The 15,165-nt window shown below is 41.8% G+C and overlaps 1 protein-coding gene across 1 annotated transcript in view; it reads right to left on the minus strand.

Annotated features, from left to right (window-relative positions):
* Snx25 (sorting nexin 25) overlaps window positions 1–15,165 on the minus strand; it is a 116,837-nt gene that overhangs the window by 47,590 nt on the left and 54,082 nt on the right. The gene's annotated exons all lie outside the window — the stretch shown is intronic.

The following is a 15,165-nucleotide window of genomic DNA, read 5'->3' on the forward strand; positions in this document are numbered from 1 at the left end:
AGATCCCAGTCAAAGCCAGGGCATGCCTTCCCGCTGATACAACAACTCCAATCACGTTTCTGATAGTCTGAACTTTAGAGCGAGAGGGAAAACACTCAGTGATTAAGAAAACTCAAGAAGTGGGGATCATAATGACATTTTGCAGCTACAGTGTGTGCAGGGGAGAAATTCTGCTTGCTGTTATCTTGGTAGATGGCTCTAGAGTCTGATAAATGGCTGGACAGACTTCATTTTCTCAATGTGAGCCAGTCATTACTTTCTCTAAAATGACGTGTGTTCACTGAAGAAGATGAGAAACGCACAGCGCACAGAGCTCTCTGTCTCCCTCAGCCCACATCTGGCAAACCTTCTCCATACTCAGTGCTTTCTTGGCTTCATAAGGCTTTATAAGACATACGAATTCAGAGGTCCTTTTTAAAAAATCAATTTAAGGCTACTTTTAGGAGTAGAGAGATGGCTCAGTGATTAGCAGTGCTTACAGAAGAGCTGGATGTGGTTCCCAGCATCTATGTCGTGCAGCTTACAACGGCCTGTAACTGCAGCTCCAAGGGAGTCCAACACTGTGTTCTGACCTATGATCTATTCATATACATGCATGTGTATACACACACATAAATACACATGAATAAAAGTACTATGTACAATAACCCTTTCTCCCTTGAACAAGTATACTTCAGCTGGAAGTTAATATTCATGGAAGATGCCATATTTAAATATTCCAATTCTGTCTCATTAGTAATACACAATTAGATGTACCAATTTTTAAAATACTAATCCTCTATTGTTAAGTGTTTTGATTATTTCAAACTTCTCTATTGAAAATAAAACTACAAGACAAAAACAAAACAAAACAAAACCCAAGACTTTCAGAAAAAAATCTTTCCAAAAACTCATGATTATTCTCTTAGGATAAATTATGCATAGTGATTAGATTTAAAAGTATGCACATTTTCACATTAATAAAATGACACTACAGAAGAATGTATACATCTGCCACAGACATGGATTGCCTTATGATACCCTTGCCAACAGCTGATGTCATCAAATATTTAGTATTCAACATTATTATAAGCAAAGAAATGCTGTGCCCTTTACTTCCTTTGTCTTCAAATACTGCTGAGAATAGCGGGATCTGCAGCTCTCTGCACAGGCAGCTATCAGTGGGACTGGGCACCATGTCTGGGGCACAGGCTAAAGAGATTTTAAGTTAGAATTTAGAGGGAAAGCCAAGTTTTCTGCTAAAGGGGGTTTCAATCCTGTGCAAAAGGTGACTCTACAAAAGATAAAACATGCTTACCCCTTCTTCACTTATTGTGCACAGAGAAAATGGCTTCTTCAGCTACCTTCAAGGAAGCCAGACTGTTGCTGTCTATGTGGTTTCTCCGAGTGCTCCCTGTGTTTCTGAAGCTTACTACTGTTATCATTGCTCATTTATGTAGTATGCATGCAGTAGCACAGTCTTGAAGATTTGTTTTTAATTTGATTATTTATTTACATTTCAAATGTTATACCCCTTCCCAGTTTCCCCTCCTCAAACCCCATCATGTTCATCTCCCCCCACCCCCCGCTGCGATTCTATGTGGGTGCTTCCCCACTACCCATCCACTCCCACCTCACCTCCCTAGCATTCCCCTACACTGGGGCATCAAGCCTTCACAGGACCAAGGGCCTCCCCTCCCACCGATGCCAGTTAAGGCCATCCTCTGCTACACATGCAGCAGGAGCCATGGGTCCCGTCATGTGTACTCTCCGCTTGGTGGTTTAGTCCCTGGGAGCTCTGGGGCATCTGGTTGGTTGATTTTGTTGTTCTTCCTATGGGATTGTAACCCCCTTCACGTCCTTCCTCCATTGGGGACCCCGTGCTCAGTCTGATGGTTGGCTGCAAGCATCCCCATCTGTATTGATCAGGCTCTGGTAGAGCCTCTCAGGGGACAGCTATACCAGGCTTCTGTCAGCAAGAGCTTCTTAGCATCAGCAATAGTGTCTGGGTTTGGTGTCTGCAGATGGGATGGATCCCTAGGTGGGGCAGTCTCTGGATGGCCTTTCCTTCAGTCTCTGTTCTACTCTTTGCCCCTGCATTTCCTTCAGACAGAAGCAATTCTGGGTTAAAATTTTTGAAATGGGTAGGTGGCCCCATCCCTCAACTGGGGGTGGTGCCTATCCCCTGGATACAGTCTCTACAGGTTCTCCCTCCCCTTTGCTGGGTATTTCAGCTAATGCTATCCCTGTTGGGTCCTGGGACTTTCTAGTGGCTGCCCCCAGTTCCCCCCATGCTTGGCTTCCACTGGTATCCTCTACTGTTTAAGACACCAACAGAAGGAACTGTTTCTGAAGACTATATGTTTCTACTTTATAGAAAATGAAAAGGTTTTCAAAGCATATTTTCCTAAGAAATCTCATATCTTCCTGTGGTTTCTTAAGACTAAATTTATACTCATTTATTCTTTTTTTAAAAATTGTTACAAATTCACCATTCTGGTTTTTTCATTTTCCTGCCACCCACACTAGTCTTCTGCTTGGCACATTATGTTTGCTTATTAATTTCTAACAAGCTCTGTTGGTCTGTCTTGAGCTATGCAGAGTCTCTTCTTATATGTGTCTTTACAAGTAATCTTACTGTATCACTCAAAAGTCACACTATATTTTGAGAATCATTGTTCAAAAACAGTATGTTCAAATACTTTACGTTCTTCACAAAAGCATGTAGTTTAAATAATTTAATACATTATCTTCATATATGAATGCCAAACTGTGGTTAAAATCTAAAAGAATCCCAAAGACTCACAATCAGAGTACTTGGTGGACCCCAGACTGTGGCACTATTTTGAAGGTGTTGGAGCCTTAGAAGTGAGACCCTGGACTGCAGAATTAGGTCACTAGGTGTGGGTCTCTGAACTGTATCTCCAGCTCTGAAACCAGCCAGTACCCCTGTTCCCTGGTTCACCAAAATGTAAACAGCTCTGTCACAAGCTCCAGACATCAGAAATGGAGATGACATCATACAATCCCTCAAACAATGAGCCAGAGGAAATCTCTTCTCCCTTACGTTGTTTCTCTCAAGTATTTTTTCTTTAGTCATGATTCAAAAGTACCTAACACAAGCACCAAAAACAATTTAGAGAATAAAAAACAGAACACTCTCCTAGCATACAAAGAGAAAATGGCAGTTCTATTCTATCATAAACTCTGACTTCAGAAGTGAAGCATTCATTATGCCCTAGCACATTAGTGACGAAAAACACCACCTGAATCTCAGTATGCAGTAGATAAATAGTTTTTCCTTCTCTAAGATCATCTTCCATCCCCATAAATTTAAGCATTTCAGTCTAAAGTGTTCTCCATACAAACTGCTTCAATCTCCACTTGCTCTTTAAATAAGAGCCCAGAAATAAGTCTGGACCTGAAAACCAAAAGCCTAAAGACTACTGAACTGGCAGTCAGTGATGACACGGCAGTGATGAGCTTCTCTGACTTCACTGCTGAGGATGCTCTGGCAGCTACTGCCGTCCTAACAGCAGGTCAGGGGACCACTAAAAGGATCAGCTCCAGGGAAGACTGAGTGACCCCAAGGATGGGGGAGCCTTGTCACTAATGCTTTCTATCTACCTGCTAGCAAGTCACCAGGCTTTAATATGGAATTTAAAGTCAGGCAGACCCTAGCACCACTTACTGACAGCATGATGTTGGCTGAGATGGATAGATCACTTTACTTCTGTATACCATGGAATGGGAACAATATTACCTAATATACATGGTTCTACCCCACCAGGTAAGACGATGATTACAGGGAGCACAGCACTGTGCTGACTCGCATGGTAGACAGTGGACAGATGGTAGATTAAACAGCAAAGCTTCTCCCTTTGTGAGCATTTGTTTGAAATATCTTTAAGTTTGGCAAATGTCCAGTTCTGAAAAGTGGTATTGTTCTAATGCTATCTGAGAAACAGCTCTTCTGTCTCACTGAATTATCAGCATATAATATGGTAGCACAAACAGCTAATTGCTTATACCATATCCATTCTTTATTCCTTAGTAATAACACCCCCCATTTAAAAATTTGGGTCTATGGCTATGCAACATATGATACTTTAGCCGAATATAAATAATATACACAGAAATGTGGTATAGTAGATTCCAGAAGTTTAAGAAACACCCTAGGCAAACATGTCCCACCCTCCATCCTTGCCTTTCACCTGTCCCTGGAAGTAGGATGTGGTGGCTGTAACTCTGGACAGCCGCCTGATATGGGAAAGCACTGGCTTGGGATGAGGCTGAGGGGCATGGCAGGTGGAGCCCTATAGCATTCCCAAATGCCTCTTAGACAATTTAACTTTTAAGAAATAGATACTGCCCTTGGTGACAACAGATAAACTTAGAAGACACTGTGCTAAAATGAAATACAGCAAACACAAACACTGCATGACCTGCCTTATGAAGTGAAACAGTAAAATCAAAGTTGGGCTAGAAGATGGCTCTGTGGGTAAAATGTCTGTTTTGCAAGCCTAAGGGGCTAACTTTGGTTCTCCAGCACAAGCCAGATGGGACAGTATGTACTTGTTATCACAAAGCTCAGAGGCTTGGGAGCAGGACTTGGGGGTACTGGGGTCTTGCTCACCAACAAGTGCAGCCAACTGCTAAGCTTCAGGTCCAATAACCGTGCTAGTTAGAATAGGTATGGCCCCCATGTCTGTCTGAATGCTTGGCCCACAGGGAGTAGCATTATTAGGAGTTGTGGCCTTGTTGGAATAGGTGTAGTCTTGTTGGAGAAAATGTGTCATTGTGGGGGTGAGCTTTGAGGTCTCCAGTGCTCAAGCTACATACAGATATAATCTCCTCCTTGCTGTCTGAAGATAAAGATGTAGAACTTTCAGCTCCTTCTCCAGCACCATGTCTGCCTGGACACTCCCAAGCTTCCCACCATGATGATAATAGACTGAACCTCTGAAACTGTAAGCCAGACCCAATTAAATGTTCTCTTTTATAAGACTTGCCTTTGTCATTGTGTCTCTTAATTAAGACAATGGGAGACCCTGTCTCAGGTAAGAAGAAGACACCCAAGTTAAGCTCTGGCCTCCATAACACATATGCATTTGTGTGTACATGTGCACACACACACCATACTCACAAAAGCAGAGGTGAAAGCAATGCCTCTTAGGAATGAGGATGCAGGAGAACTGGGTGCAGTCAAATCATGCAAGAACCCAGTTATATTAGGTAAGCAAGTTGTGGAGTGCTAAGGTACAACATGTGACATTAACACTGTATTACAGACTCAACTCTATGAGTTCTTGCCACACACACACACACAAAAAAAAAAAAAAAAAAAACCACATGGTAACAATGTGAAGGGATGGATGTTAGTGAGATTGTGGTGACACTCATTTCATAACTTAGCATGCTAATTAATTACACTGTATACCTTCACATTCAGAAATGTTATCTGTCAAGTGTACCATAAAGCTGGAAAGCAACACTATACTTTGAAAGTCATCATCATTTGGTTGGGTTTCTTGGATTTCAAGTTGAATCTAATCCTATCTAGTAATAACTTATTCATGTCGTTAAACTAGTAACTCTCAGTGTGTTCCATCACAATAAATATGATAAATAGAAGACAAGTCCAGACAATATTGTTCTGACTGGTTTTCTGTCAAATTGACACAAGCCAGAGTCATCAGAGAGGAGGGAGCCTCAATTGAGAAACATGCCTCCATTAAGATCAGGCTGTAGGCAAGCCTGCATGGCATTTTCTTAATTAATGGCTGATGAGGGAGGGCCTTGCTCATTTCAGGTGGTATCATCCCTGGGAGTGATCCTGAGTTCTATAAAAAACAAGATGAGCGGCAGGACCCCCAGGAAGGATTAGGAACACCAACACACGCATAAAAATTTCAAACCAGAATTTGTCCTCTGTAAAAAAAATGCAGAGACAAAGATGAAAAAGAGAAGGAAGGAAGGATCAACCAATAACTGGCCCAACTTAAAGCTCATCCTATGAGTAAGCACCAATCCCTGACACTATTAATGATACTCTGGTATGCTTGCAGACAGGAGCCTAGCATAACTGTCCTCTGAGAGGCTCTACCCGGCAGTGGACTGAAACAGATGCAGATACCCACAACCAAACATTAGACAAGAGGTGGGAGACAACTATGGAAGAGTTGGGGGAAGGAATAAAGGCCCTGAAGGGAATGGGAACTCTAAGAAGACCAGCACAGACAACAAATCTGGACCCTTGGGAGCTCTCAGAGTCTGAGGTACCAACCAAAGAACATGAGCTGGAACATGGCCCCAGGGAACCTACGTAACAGACAGGCAGCTCAGTCTTCATGGCTGCCTTGTCTGGCTTTAGTAGGAAAGGAGGCACCTAATGTGGCAGAGACTTGATGTGCCAGGGTTGGGGAATACCCGGGGGGGGGGGCGGCCCTCTCAGAGGAAAAGGGAAAGGGGNGGGGGGAGATAGCTCTGTGAGGGAGGGGCTGGGAGGGGGAGCAGCATTTGGGATGTAAATTAATTAATTAATTTTATAAAACAGGCTGAGCAAGCCAGTAACCAGTACCCCCCCATGACCTCTGCATCAGCTCCTGCCTCCAGGTTCCTGCCCTGCTTGAGTTCCTGTCCTGACTTCCATTCATGACAAATTGTGATGTGGAAGTATAATCCAATTAAACCCTTTCCTCCCCAAGTTGCTTTGGTCATGGTATTTCATCACAGGAGCAATGGCCCTAACTAAGACAAATATGCACCTGGACAGAGCTGTCACACACCCAAACTGTTTTCAAAGAGTTGGAGTACGCTGAGTCACATACTATGACATCTAGCCAAAACTTCAGATTTGGCAGCATGTGGGAAAATATGCTATGTAAAAAGAGATTATCAATATGAGTTGTGGCCACTGAGGAGCTTTCTAAAATACTCATGTCCCATTCCTCTCCGTTATGGGTTAAATGGGAAACAGCCAACAAGACTCATGTGGCTTGGACTCCAGATGATGATGCTGTGGAGCATCACCAATGGGCTAATGTAGCGGTGAGTCACTAGGAGAAGGGACTTGGTTGGAGAAGTAGGTCACCAGGGTCATGTTGCTGAAGAGCAGATCGTGTCCCTGCCCTCTGCTCACTGTTTGCTGTCTGCCATGAAATCAGCTTTGCTCTGCCACACGCTCTGGGCCAGATGCTCTGCTGCATCAGGCATGGCTGGAAGCAACAAAGCCAAAGGACCACTGACTAAAATGGGAGCAAAACAAATCTTTCCTCCTTTAAATTGCTTATTTCGGGTATTGCTCTGCCCCAATGATGAGAGTCAAACCAACTATACAAATCCCTGGCATAAAGCCTGGGTATCTGCACTCTTCTGTTGAGGAACAAATATATTTCATTAGAGCACATTCTACAAATTCCCTGGAGAATTACCAATACAGAGAGCACTGGGGGCTGCCCAGGTGCACAATCTGCCCTTTCCTTTGCTGAAGGTTCTTTAAGGGCAGAACCTCTCACTTCTCCCTTACTGTATACTTGGATTCCAGTTTATCTTCAAAATACAGGACTATTCAGTTGCTTCCCTGGTATGGTCCTGATTGTTGAGGTTCGCTAATGACTACACCTGCATTATTCTGAGCTCTAGTTTGGTTCCTGGACTGTGGCATCTCACCCCTGACAGCAGCGGTGGGAAACCAATGCATTTGTTTCCTCGTATCCTGCGGCTGAGATGCTGTTCACAAACTTGGTTCCTATAATTCGCAGAACTGATCATCACTTCTAGAAAACTACGAAGAGTTCACAGTCTCAGCCCAGTCTGACCACAGTATCAGCACTTCAGATTCCTGGACCCTCAAGGACTCAAGGACATGGAAAGGAAGCAGCTCTAAGGACAGACAGAGGGTTAGTAAAGCTCACACGGGTCTGGGAGACAGCCAGCACTAGAGGTTACCAGTTCAGAGCACTGGGAGGAAGAAGCGTTTCTAGCTCTGATAACTTCATAGGAATATCCTAATAACACCCTGAAAGCAGCATATACTGACAGAAAATAACCAAATAATCCTCAAACTATAAATACCATCCTCAAAGGGTTTATTTCATCTTTTAAATGCATTCAGCCTAAAAGAATCAAATGACTTTATTTCCTTTAGAAAATATGCATCATTTCCCTAATATGTGATATATAAAACTAAACGATTTCATCAGCTGCTGAGCCTAAATAGAGTGCATGCCCTGCCTGCGGCAGGGTTCTTTAGTCTGGATGAGAGTAGTTTTTATACAGTGGCCTAAACGCTAATAAAGTCAGACAGCAGAGAGCTCTAATGTACCAGAAAGACAGCTGAAGGGTTGCAATTATGACCAAAGAGAGCAGCTCCATCAGGGTTTGCCGGTCAGTAAGTCCCAGCACTGGCGACTAGACAAGCATCTTATCAACAGCCGGCAACGGTGAGCAGACCGGTTCCTTAACTTTTACATCAAATGGTAACTAACCAAGTAGGAAGATTATGTGTATAACATTATGCACATTTTGAAGCAAAGGGAGAGGTCACTGCTCTGACAGTCATCCGGGGTCTTTGCAGATCAGTTGTACAAGACACAGAGAATAGAGGTCAGTCACTGCTCTGTTCCTAAGATAAGCTTAACTCTTCATAGATAGAAGCTACCCTGGCATATCTCAGACAGGACTGACTGAAATCAGTCCTGTCTGAGATATGCCTGTCAGCTCTGTGCAACAAAGCCCAGACCGCTACGTCATGGTGCCAGAAGGTGCCTTGGGATACTGGGTATTTTCCCAGACTTTCTAAAGGTAACTCTTGATGCAAATAACTATCATTAAGGAAAATGCCTGCAACGGTGTTTTCTCCCATCATTCTTTGCCAAGCTTGCTGAAGAGACTAGAAACTATTCTGGATTCCCGTGCCCCCACAGTGGATATACCAGTCTTCAAGAAAAAAAAAAATACAAACTGGGAGTGGGTGGGTAGGGGAGCAGGGTCGGGAGAGGGTATAGGGGACTTTCAGGATAGCATTTGAAATGTAAATGAAGAAAATATCTAAGAAAAATTGAAAAAAAAGAAAAAAAAAGAAAAAGAAAAAAAAACAAAACGATTTTAATTAATTTTTTATTATCATTCAAAATAGTTTTCTCTGTGACATTTTCATGCATATATCTTTAATATGTGTGTGTTAGGTATATGTTTGTCTATATACGTGTTCATACATATGGGAGCATACATGTACATGTCTTCAAGTGGAGGCCCAAGGTTAATGTCAGGATTTTTCTCAATTGCTCCCCATGTTATACACTGAGGTGGGGTCTCTCCCTAACCCCGAGGCTCATCATTGTGGCTAACCTGACTGTCCTGCTTGCTTAACAATTCCCAGTCTCTGCTCTCTGCATGCTGCCACTGGAGACTTCAGCTCAGCTGCCATGGCCACCCAGGTCCAACCTGTGATTCCCACATGTGAAGACTATTCTCACTCACGGAACCTTTCCCTAGCCCTTTGTGTATCACTATGATCTGCCCCCAAGGTTATCATCTGTGGTAGACTCTTGGAGGTCACTTATGTATAATGTCATATCATCTGCCAATAGCAACACTTTGACTTCCTCCTTTCCAGTTTGTATTCCCTTGATCACTTTAGTTGTCTTACTGTTCTAGATAGGACTTCAAGCACTATACTGAATAGATATGGGGAGAGTGGACATCCTTCTCTTGTCCGTGATTGTACTGAAATTTCTTTAAGTTTCTCTCCATTTAATTTGGTGTTGGCTATCGGCTTGCGGTATATAGCCTTTATTGTGTTTAGGTATGCCCCTTGTATCCCTGCTCTCTCCAACACTTTTAATGTGAAGGCCTGTTGGATTTTATCAAACACTTTTTCAGCATCTCGTGAGATGATCATGTGGGTTTTTTTCCCTCTCAGTTTGTTTATATGGTAGATTACGTTGATGGATTCTTTTGTATGCTGAACTAAGCCCTTCATCCCTGGAATGCAGTCTATTTATTCATGGTGGACGATGTCTTCTTGGATTCTTTTTGCAAGTATTTTATTATTTCTGGATCAATGTTCATAAAGGAAGTTGGTCTGAAATTCTTTTTTTCTTTAAGATCTGATTCTCTCTCTCGATATCTTTATTTATTAAGACAGTATACTGTAGCTGTCTTTAGACATACCAGAAGAGGGCATTGGATCCCATTAAAGATGGTTGTGAGCCACCATGTGGTTGAATTGAATTGAACCTCTGGAAGAGCAGTCTCTCCAGCCCCCCGAAATTCTCTTTCTTTGATGAATCTCTGAAGTTTAGGTATCATGGTGACTGTGGCCTCATAGAATGGGTTTGGCAGTATTCCCTTCTATTTCTGTTTTGTAGAATAATTTGAGGAGTACTAGCATGAGCTCTTTTCAGGTCTGGTATAATTCTCCACTAAAACCATCTGGCCCAGGGATATTTGGGGGGAGGGGGCAGACTTTTAATGATTGCTTTTATTTCCTTAGGGGTTACATGTCTATTCAGATAGTTTACCTAATTGTGATTTAGCTTTGGCAATTGGTATCTGTCTAGGAACCAAACATCTCATTTAGATTTTCCAATTTTGTAGAATACAGGCTTTTGAAGTAAGACCCAATGATTCCTTAAATTTCCTTGGTGCCTGTTGTTATATCTCCCTTTTAATTTTGGATTCTGTTAATTTTGGTGTGGTCTTTTTGCCTTTCAGTTAGTTTCCCTAAGGCTTTGTCTAGCTTATTGCTTTTCTCAAAGAACCAGCTCTTGGTTTTGCTGATTCTTTGTATTGTCCTCTTTGTTTCTAAATGATTCATTTCAGCCCCCAGTTTCATTATTTCTTGCAGTCTACTCCTCCTGTGTTTGCTTTTTTTTTTCCTTTTTCTAGTGCCTTCAGATGTACCTTTAATTCATTAGTATGAAACTCTCCAATTTCTTTATGACAGCACTTAGTACTATGAACTTTCCTCTTAGCACTGTTTTCACGGTGTTCCATAAGTTTGGGTATGTTATACCTTCATTTTCATTGAGTCCTAGAATGTCTTTAATTTCTTTTTTTCTTCACTGAACCAGTGACCATTGAGTAGGGAGTGATTCAGTGTCCATGAGTTTACAAGCTTTCTATTGTTTCTGTTGTTGAAGTCTAGCTTTAATCCATGGTAACCTGGTAAGATATATGGGGTTATTTCAATCTTCTCGTATCTGTTGAAGTTTGCATTGTGACCAGTTATGTGGCCAATTTTGGAGAAGGTTCTATGAGGTGCTGAGAAGAACGTGTATTCTTTTGTGTTTGGGTGAAAGGTTTTTAGATATCTGTTAGGTCCATTTGAATCATAACCTCTGTTAGTGTTATTATGTCTCTGTTTAGTTTCTGTATCAATGACCTGCCCATTGGTAAGGGTGGGGTATTGAGGTCTCCCACTATTAATGTGTGGGGTTTGATGTGTGAATTACGCTTTAGTTATGTTTCTTTTACAAATGGGAGTGCTCCTGCATTTGGGGCACAGATGCTCAGAATTGAGATGTCCTCTTGGTGGATTTTTCCTTTCATGAGTATGAATTGTCCTTCCCTGTATTGTCTGATTACTTTTGGTTGTAAGTACATTTTATTGGATATCATAATGGCTACTCCAGCTTGTTTCTAGGTCCATTTCCTTTTCCAGCCCTTTATACTGAGATAATTACTATCTTTGTTGCTGAAATATGTTTTTTGTAGACAGTAGAATGATGGGTTCTGTTTATGTATCCATTCTGTTAGCCTGTGTCTTTTTAATGGGGAATTCAGTGTATTGATGTTGAGAGATATTAACTACTAATCATTTTGACTTCCTTTATTTTGAAGTTGGTACTGGTTGAGTGTGTGTGTGTGTGTGTGTGTGTGTGAGAGAGAGAGAGAGAGTGCGTGTGTGTGTGTGTGTGTGTGTGTATGTGAGTGTGTGTGTATGTGAGTGTGTGTGTGTATGTGTGTGTGTGCGCGTGTCTCTTCTGTTGATTTTAATGGTGTGAAATTATTTCTTTCTTGTTTCTTGAGAATACTTAGCCTCATTGGGTTGGTGTTTTCCTTCTGGTAGCCTCTGTAGGGCTGGGGCTAACAGAAATGTGTTGTTTGAATTTGTTTTTTCATGGACTATCTTGGTTTCTCCATTGACGGTGATTGAAAGCTTTGCTGACCATAGTAGTCTGGGCTGACATCTATGGTCTCTTAGGGTCTGCCCAGGCCCTTCTAGCTTTTAGAGTCACAGATAAGAAATCGGGTATAAATCTGAGATATCTGCCTTTATATGTTACTTGGCCTTTTCCCTTTGCTGCTTTTTCAAGTCTTCCTTTTTCCTGCATATTTACTGTTTTATTAGTATCTAACAGAAGAGTTGTCTTTCTTGATGTAGTCTGTTTGGTGTTCTGTAAGCTTCCTGTAACTTTAAAGGCAGGCATCTCTATACATAAGTGACCCCAAAAATTCTACCAGAGAACTCCTACAGTTAATAAACACTTTCAGCAAAGTGGCTGGATACAAAATTAACTCAAAGAAATCAGTAGCTCTTCTCTACACAAGCAATAAATGGGCTGAGAAAGAAGTTAGGGAAACAGTACCACTCAGAATAGCCACAAATAATATAAAATACTTTGCTGTAACTCTAACTAAGCAAGTGAAAGAACTGTGTGACTGGAACTCAAGTCCATGAAGAAGGAAACTGAGGAAGTTATCAGATGGAAAGATCTCCCATGCTCATGAAACAATAGGATTAATATAATGAAAATGTTCATCTTACCAAAAGCAATCTACAGATTCGGTGCAATCGCCATCAAAATTCCAACCCAAGTCTTCATGAATCTTGAAAGAACAATTCTTTTTTTTTTTAATTGGATAGTTTCTTTATTTACATCCCAAATGTTATCCCCTTTCCTGGTTTCCCTCCTTCCTGGAAACACCCTACCACATCCTCCCTCTCCCTGCTTCTATGAGGGTGTTCCTCCAGCCACCTACACACTCCTACCTCCCCATCATTGATTCCCCTACACTGGGACATCTATCAAGCCTTCATAGGACCAAAGACCTCTCCTCCCATTGATGCATGACAAGGCCATCCTCTACTACATATGCAACTGGAGCCTTTGTTGATGGCTTAGTCCCTAGGAGTTCTGGGACAGTCTTCCTATGGGGTTGCAAACCCCTTCAACTCCTTCAGTCCTTTCTCTAACTCCTCTATTGGGGACCCTGCACTCAGTCTAATGGTTGGCTGCAAACATCCATCTCTGGATGCTTTTGTAAGGCTCCGGCAGGGCCTCTCAGGAGACAGCTATATCAGGCTCCTTTCAGTATGCACTGAAAAAACAATTCTTAACTTCATATGGAAAAACAAAAAAATGTAGCATAGACAAAACAATCCTGAAGAGTAAAAGAACTTATGGAGGTATCACCAACCCTGACCTAAAGCCATACTACAGATCAATAGTAATGAAAATTACATGGTATTGGTATAGGAACAGACAAGTGGATCAATGAATCAAAGACCCAGAAATAAACCCACATACCTACGGACACTTGACTTTTGACAAAGAAGCCAAAAGCACACAATAGAACAGGAAGAGCATCTTCAATAAATGGTGCTGGTCTACCTGGATGTCTTTATGTAGAAGAATGCAAATAGAGCCATATTTATCACCTTGCACAAAACTCAAGTCCAAATGAATCAAAGATCTCAATGTAAAACCAGACACAGTCTATTAGAGGAGAAAGTAGGAAATAACAGTGAACACATTGGTACAGGAGAAAATTTCCTGAACAGAATACCAATGACTCAGACACTAAGGTCAAGAATTAATAAATGGGACCACATAAAGCTGAAAAACTTCTATAAGGTAAAGGATGCCATCAATAGGACAAAATGGCAGCCTACAGATTGGGAAAGATCTTTACTAACTCAACATATGACAGAGGGCTAATATCCAAAATTATATAAAGAACTCAACAAGCTCCAAAAAACCAAATAACCCAATCAAAAAATTGAGTACAGAGCTAAAAAGAGAATTCTCAAATTGCTAAGAAGCACTTAGAGAAAAGTTCAACATCCTTAGTCATCAGGGAAACGCAAACCAAAAGACCCTGAGATTCCACCTCACACCAATCAGAATGACTAAGATCAAACCCTCAAGCAACAGCACATGCTGGTGAGGATGTGAAGAAAGGGGAACATTCCTCTATCACCGGTGAAACTGCACACTTGTACAACCACTCTGGAAATCAATGTGGTGGTTTCTCAGAAAATTGAAAATAGTTCTGCCTGAAGATCCACCTTTACCACTCCTGGACATATACCAAAAAGATGATCTACCATACCCAAGGATATGTGCTCCACTATGTCCATAGCAGCTTTATTTATAATAGCCAGAAAGTAGAAGAAACCCAGATGTCCCTCAACTGAAGAATGGATACAGAAACTATGGTACATTTACATGATAGAATACTATTTAGCTATTAAAATCAACAACATTATGAATTTTGCAGGCAAATGGATAGAACTAAAAAATATCATCCTGAGTTAGGTAACCCAGACCCTAAAGAACATACATGGTATGTACTCACTGATAAGTGGATATTAGTTAAAAAGTTCACAATATACACCTCACAGACCCAAAGAAGTTAAACAAGAAGGAAGGCCCAAGTGAGGATGCTTGAATCCCACTGAGAAAGGGGAACAAAATATACCTGGGAGATGAGAGGGTGAAGGGAATGGTAGGAGCAGGAGCAGGAGCAGGCATGCAGAGAGACAGGACAGAGGACTAAGGGGCAGGAGAATGAATGGGAGTATGCAGCTGCTAGGGGCCTGGGGGGGCACCTCTAGGAAGTCCCAGAGACCTAGGAGGAGGGAGGCTCTCTGGCGTCAATGACGGTAACCTTAGAATAAATATACAATAGTAGGGATATGGAACCTAAAGAGACCACCTCCAGTAGCCAGACAGGAACCCCAGTGGAGGAATGGGGACACCAACCTACCTAGAAAACTTTTGACCCCAAATTGTTCCTGTATAAAAGAAATGTAGGGACAAAGATAGAGCAGAGACTGAAAGAATGGCTGACCAGGTACGAACTTTGTCTCTGTAACTCCTTCCCTGGGTGTTTTGTTCCCAATTCTAAGAAGGTGCACAGTGTCCACACTTTGGTCTTCATTCTTCTTGAGTT

This window comes from Mus caroli, chromosome 8, assembly GCF_900094665.2.
Source record: "Mus caroli chromosome 8, CAROLI_EIJ_v1.1, whole genome shotgun sequence".
In the NCBI taxonomy this organism is placed as follows: Eukaryota; Metazoa; Chordata; class Mammalia; order Rodentia; family Muridae; genus Mus; species Mus caroli.